This window comes from Pongo abelii, chromosome 9 (genome assembly GCF_028885655.2).
Source record: "Pongo abelii isolate AG06213 chromosome 9, NHGRI_mPonAbe1-v2.0_pri, whole genome shotgun sequence".
NCBI lineage: Eukaryota > Metazoa > Chordata > Mammalia > Primates > Hominidae > Pongo > Pongo abelii.
Genome location: NC_071994.2, coordinates 1,507,061 through 1,513,975, shown reverse-complemented (window position 1 = coordinate 1,513,975; position 6,915 = coordinate 1,507,061). Strand labels below are relative to the sequence as shown.

Genomic DNA, 6,915 nt, shown 5'->3' with positions numbered 1-6,915 from the left:
AACCAGGGAGTCAGAGACTGCAGTGAGCCAAGACCATGCCACTGCACTCCAGCGTGTAAACAGAGCAAGACTCCATCTCAAAAAAAAAAAAAAAAAAAAAGAATTCAGAAAATTCAAAGAACTTCAGACACCAATAAAAATAATAATGATCTCGGCCAGGTGTGGTGGCTCTTGCCTCTAATCCCAGCACTTTGGGAGGCTGAGGTGGGTGGATCTCTTGAGGTCAGGAGTTCGAGAACAGCCTGGCCAACATGGTGAAACCTCGACTCTACTAAAATTACAAAAATTAGCCAGGCATTATAGCACACGCCTGTGATCCCAGATACTCGGAGGGCTGAGACAGGAGAATTGCTCCAGCACGGAAAGCGGAGGTTGCAGTGAGCCGAAATCGCACCACTGCACTACAACCTGAAACACAGAGCAAGACTCCCCATCTCAAAAATTAATAATAATAACTATCTCAATTTTGTAAAGTGGGCCAAGGACGTGAAATTAATGAGACTCTAATGACAGGTGACCATATGGAAAGAGGCACAGCATGGCTAGTAACTAGGAAGAGGGAAGATTAAACCACAGTGTGTAACACTGTGTTACACACCCACATGAAGGGTGTAAATTGACAGTTGCAAGTTTTGGTGGGGGTGCCAGGAAACAGGAGCCCTCTGGCAATGCTGGTTGGACAGCAGCTGGCTGGGAGGATCCCTTGGGAAGACAGCTTGGTAACAAGAATCTCCTGACTTTCAGGCACGCACACCTGCAGGGGGCGTTTTGGGCAAGAAAGTTGCAGTTTGCTTGAAATAGCAACAAAAAGGAAACAAAATGTCCATCAACAAATAAATGGATAAGTAAATGTATATTTAGAAATCAGAGAAAACAAATAAATCATATGTATTCCTAGAGAAAATCTCTTTAGCCTAACACCTACTTTTTTCAAAAGCAATTTACAGAAAGAGAAATACAGTGTAATACCCATTACATAAAGTTTTCAGCATGTAAAATGTTTTTTTCTCTTTTTTTTTCTTTTTTTTTCTTTTTTTGAGATAGAGTCTCACTCTGTCACCCAGGCTGGAGTGCAATGGCGTGATTTCAGCTCACTGCAACCACTGCCTCCCAGGTTCAAGCGATTCTCCTGCCTCAGCCTCCCAAATAGCCGGGATTACAGGCACATGCCACCATGCCTGGTTAATTTTTGTATTTTTAGTAAAGACGAGGTTTCACCATGTTAGTGAGGCCGGTCTCAAACTCCTGGACTCAAATGATCCGCCCACCTCAGCCTCCCAAAGTGCTGAAATTACAGGCGTGAGCCACTGCACCTGGCCACAGAACATTTTTAAAGGAACATACATATTAAGTAGGAGTGTGAGGACCTTCACGAGAGTGGTAAATTCCAAATTCAAGAAATTATTAGGGTGGGACAGAAACAATATGGAGAGATGGATGAACAGAGACTTCATTTATTTACACCATTTTTTCCCAAGTTGAGTAGGGTTTTTTTTACATTTTTTAAATATATTACTCTTTATACGATCTGTTCAACTAAAATAGACCACTTTTTTTTTTTCTTTTGAGACAGAGTCCCGCTCTGTTGCCCAGGCCAGAGTGCAGTGGTGTGATCTCTGCTCACTGCAACCTCCACCTCCTGGGTTCAAGCAATTCTCCTGCCTCAGCCTCCCAAGTAGCTGGGGTTACAAGCCTGCACCACCACGCCTGGCTAATTTTTGTATTTTTAGTAGAGATGGGGTTGTGCCATGTTGGGCAGGCTGGTCTCCAACTCCTCACCTCAAATGATCCGCCTGCCTCGGCCTCCCAAAGTGCTGGGATTACAGATGTGAGCCACCACACCCAGTTAATTTTTGTGTTTTTAGTAGACATGAGATTTCACCATTTTGGCCAGGCTGGTCTCCAACCCCTCACCTCAAGTGATCCACCTGCCTAGGCCTCCCAAAGTGCTGAGATTACAGGTGTGAGCCACCATGCCTGGCCTAAAATAGATGCTTTTGTAAATCCAATGTGACTCTGGAGTCAACAGGGAGAGGCTAGACCCTTGGGGGCCTCCATTAAGTCTGGACACAGATTCAGCAAGACAGCAGTGGCCCACTGAGCAGCTCATACACCAAGGGGCGGATTTCTAGAGGAAACAAGAAAAAGGGGCCCTAAAAATGGCATAAACAGGAACCAGGAAATGACCATGTGCCCAGCCTCACACCTGATCCTGGGCAGGGATATAAAGGGCCCAGGCTCAGGGGGCTCCATACCTGCACCTCTCTCTCACCAGCTCCTCTACCTGCTCCACCCTCAACCCACCAGAACCATGGGCTGTTGCGGCTGCTCTGGAGGCTGTGGCTCCAGCTGTGGCGGCTGTGGCTCCGGCTGTGGGGGCTGTGGCTCTGGCTGTGGCGGCTGTGGCTCCGGCTGTGGGGGCTGTGGCTCTGGCTGTGGGGGTTGTGGCTCCAGCTGCTGTGTGCCCATCTGCTGCTGCAAGCCCGTGTGCTGCTGTGTGCCAGCCTGTTCCTGCTCCAGCTGTGGCAAAGAGGGCTGTGGCTCTTGTGGGGGCTCCAAGGGGGGCTGTGGCTCCTGTGGAGGCTGCAAGGGGGGCTGTGGCTCTTGTGGGGGATCCAAGGGGGGCTGTGGCTCCGGCCGTGGGGGCTGCGGCTCCAGCTGCTGTGTGCCCATCTGCTGCTGCAAGCCCATGTGTTGCTGTTCCTGCTCTAGCTGTGGCTCTTGTGGGGGGTCTAAGGGAGGCTGTGGGTCATCCTGCTCCCAGTGCAGTTGCTGTAAGCCCTGCTGCTGTTCCTCAGGCTGTGGGTCATCCTGCTGCCAGTCCAGCTGCTGCAAGCCCTGCTGCTCCCAGTCCAGCTGCTGTGTCCCCGTGTGCTCCCAGTGCAAGATCTGAATTCTGGCTTTGCAGGACTCTTACCATGGCCAGGGGTTCCTGCCCAGCCTTTACCTCCTTTTCCTGGCACCCAGTGAGCCAGACTCTCCTTCCCCACCCACTGCCCTATCTCCCACCCTCCTGCCTTGCCAAGCATGAACACTTCTCTTTGACCTTCTACCAAGAAATGCCATGGGCCCGTGCATCCAAGAAGAATGACTTTCAAGGCCTCCCTTCCAGGCATCTGGAGACCAGCCCCCCACCACCCCAGCCACCTGCAGCAAATGCCTGTCCCCAAGCCCTGCCTACTGGCACCACATCCAGCACGGACAGCCCTGCAGGACAGCCCAGGGTGCTCGCTCACTCTGCAGTCACTAGGAGTTCAGATCCCTGTCCTTTAAACATCCAATAAACCGCTCACCCCAGCACCCCATAGCTGTCTTGGTATATTTATCTGTTTATTTCCCTCTGGAGGCAGGTGGGGGTCCACTGTGGCTGCACTGGGTCCCTTGGGAACCACACACACCTGTCCTGAACCAAACTGGAGCAGGCAGGTGGGCGCCCTGGCCAGCAGGGATCCTGGATACATGGTGGCGGTCAGAGGCAGGAGCACTAGCAGCCACCGGGCTCAGCCCCTCGCTGTGCAGCCCCTACCACACCCTCTCAGCATCTGGCTCAGGGCGGGGGTGCCTTGCCTTGATCAGGCAAAAGCAATCACTAGGGGGTCATCATGGCCTGTTACCACGAGGTCTTATTCTCTTTGGGCTGATGTAACAGAACACCATGGACTGGCACGTACAACAGAAGTGTATTTCTCAGGGTTCTGGAAGCTGGCAGTCTGAATTAAAGATGCCGGCGGCCGGGTGCGGTGGCTCATGGCTGTAATCCCAGCGCTTTGGAAGGCTGAGGCGGGTGGATCACGAGGTCAGGAGATTGAGACCATCCTGGCTAACACAGTGAAAATCCGTCTCTACTGAAAAAACAAAAAATTAGCCGGACTTGGTGGCGGGCACCTGTAGTCCCAGCTACTCAGGAGGCTGAGGCAGGAGAATGGTGTGAACCCGGGAGGCGGAGGCTGCAGTGAGCCGAGATCGTGCCACTGCACTCCAGCCTGGGCGACAGAGCAAGATTCCGTCTCAAAAAAAAAAAAAAAAAGAAACAGAAAACAAACAAATAAAAAAAGCCAGAAGAATGCAAATATGACATTCCAGAAGGGATGTATATGGAAGGTCAGCAATCCCACTGCAGCAACCAGAGAAGGCCACATTAATTACTGAACTCAGATGGTAAAATAAATAAATAAATAAATAAATAACTTCAGGAAATCCTACCGTATGTATCTTACCACAATTTTTTCTTTTTGAGATGGAGTCTCACTCTGTTGCCCAGGCTGGAGTGCAGTGCCGTGATCTCCACTCACTGCAACCTCTGCCTCCTGGGTTCAAGCTATTCTCCTGCCTCGGCCTCCTGAGTCTCTGGGACTACAGGCATGAGCCACCACGCCCAGCTAATTTTGTTTTGTTTGTATTTTTAGTAGAGACGGCGTTTCACCATCTTGGCCAGGCTGGTCTCAAACTCCTGACCTCAAGTGATCTACCTGCCTCACCCTCCCAAAGTGCTGGGATTACAGGCGTCAGCCACTGCGTCCGGCCCACTATTTTTAAATACCGGAAAAATGTATCTATAAAAAAGACATTGGAGAACTGTAGAAGCAACAAGAACCAGATGAAAACATTCAGAGAGAGCCCTTCCAAGATGAGCTGAATGTCGGCTTCTCTCCCTTTAAGGAATTAACCAGTGCTGGGTATGAGCTGAGCCTCGGTCCCACCGGGGAAGAGGAATTCTACTGGGAGAAATACCCAGCAGGGCTCTTGGCAACCACAGTGGCTGGAGTAGAAAACTGGGACATTTGCAAATTTCTGGGGAGGCTAGGAAGTGAGGCCTGAGGCCTCTGCAGGTGCGCTGAAGTCTTGCATAGCCCTGTGGAGCTTAGTACACAGAGCTTTTCTAGAGGAAGGGGTCCCGCCCCAGGCACAGGTTAACCTGGCCCTTAAGACATTTTCCAAATTTTGAAGCTGCCTGAGCAGACAACTAAAGAGCTAAGCCTGTAATAGCTCAGGGGAAGAAGTGACTCTCTGACAGCCTCTCAGGGATGAGAAGACACGGACTGGCCAGGCTCCTAACCAAAACTCCAGGAGAGCCACACAGAGGGACGATTGACTGAAGTGGCCCAATCCCTAACTGGGCGGGTAGACGAAATGTTCATCTCCTCTCCCTGTCTGCACTAGAGAGGGGGGCCATGCACTCGCTGTTGGAAGAGAGCAGCTAGACCCCCACGGTCCTTAGATATAGACCCCCACGGTCCCTAGATACAGACCCCCACGGTCCCTAGATATAGACCCCCACGGTCCTGAGATATAGACCCCCACGGTCCCTAGATATAGACCCCCATGGTCCTTAGATATAGACCCTCATGGTCCTTAGATATAGACCATTACGGTCCTGAGATATAGACCCCCATGGTCCCTAGATATAGACCCCCCACGGTCCTTAGATATAGACGCCCCATGGTCCCTAGATATAGACCCCCCACGGTCCTTAGATATAGACCCCCCATGGTCCCTAGATATAGACCCCCACGGTCCTTATAGACCCCCACGGTCCCGAGATATAGACCCCCACGGTCCTGAGACATAGACCCCCAAGGTCCTTAGATATAGACCCCCCGCGGTCCTTAGATATAGACCCCCCGTGGTCCTTAGATTATAGACCCCCTGCGGTCCTTAGATACAGACCCCCCCATGGTCCCTAGATATAGACCCCCACGGTCCTTAGATATAGACCCCCACGGTCCTTAGATATAGACCCCCCGCGGTCCCTAGCTATAGACCCCCCATGGTCCTTAGATATAGACCCCCACGGTCCTTAGATATAGACCCCCACGGTCCTGAGATATAGACCCCCACGGTCCTTAGATATAGACCCCCCCGTGGTCCTTAGATATAGACCCCCCGCGGTCCTTAGATATAGACCCCCACGGTCCCTAGATATGGACCCCCACGGTCCTTAGATATAGACCCCCACGGTCCTTAGATATAGACCCCCACAGTGCTTTGAGGTATACCTCTGACAGAGAGCAAGAGATACAGGACACAGCAGGAAATGGTGATCGATAATCATGCGGAAAGCTAACAGTCGAAGCAGATATAGATAAGCCACATACTGGAGCTAGGAAACAAGGGCTTTAAAATAACTATGATCGGGCCAGGCACAGTGGCTCACACCTGTAATCCCAGTGCTTTGGGAGGCCAAGGAGGGCGGATCACCTGAGGTCAGGAGTTTGAGACCAGCCTGGCCAACGTGGTGAAACCCCATCTCTACTAAAAATATAAAAAGTAGCCAAGGGCCAGACACGGTGGCTCATGCCTGTAATCGCAACACTTTGGGAGGCCGAGGTGGGTGGATTACAAGGTCAGGAGTTGAAGACCAGACTGGCCAACATGGTGAAACCCTGTCTCTACTAAAAATATAAAAAGTAGCCAAGGGCTGGGCACAGTGGCTCACGCCTGTAATCCCAGCATTTTTGGAGGCCAAGGCAGGCAGATCACCTGAGGTCAAGAGTTTGAGACCAGCCTGGCCAACATGGTAAAACCCCATCTCAACTAAAAATACAAAATATTAACCCGGTGTGGTGGCATGCGCCTGTAGTCCCAGCTACTCAAGAGGGTGAGGCAGAAGAATCGCTTGAACCCAGAAGGTGGAGGTTGCAGCAAGCCGAGATCATGCCACTACACTCCAGCCTGGGCAACAAGAGCAAGACTCCATCTCAAAAAAAAAAAAAAAAAAGTAGCTGGGCATGGTGGTGGGCACCTGTAATCCCAGCTACTTGGGAGGCTGAGACAAGAGAATTGCTTGAACCTGGGAGGCGGAAGTTGTAGTGAGCCGAGATCGCACCATTGCACTCCAGCCTGGGCAACAGAGCAAGACTCCATCTCAAAATATATAAACAAACAAACAAACAATATTTAATGTCCTGTAAAATT

At 51.1% G+C, this 6,915-nt stretch overlaps 1 pseudogene; it reads right to left on the bottom strand.

Annotated features, from left to right (window-relative positions):
• Nucleotides 1-482: 482 nt before the first annotated feature.
• On the bottom strand, nucleotides 483-3,461 carry LOC100445357 (putative uncharacterized protein DDB_G0291608; annotated as a pseudogene).
• Between the last annotated feature and the right edge of the window lie 3,454 nt (nucleotides 3,462-6,915).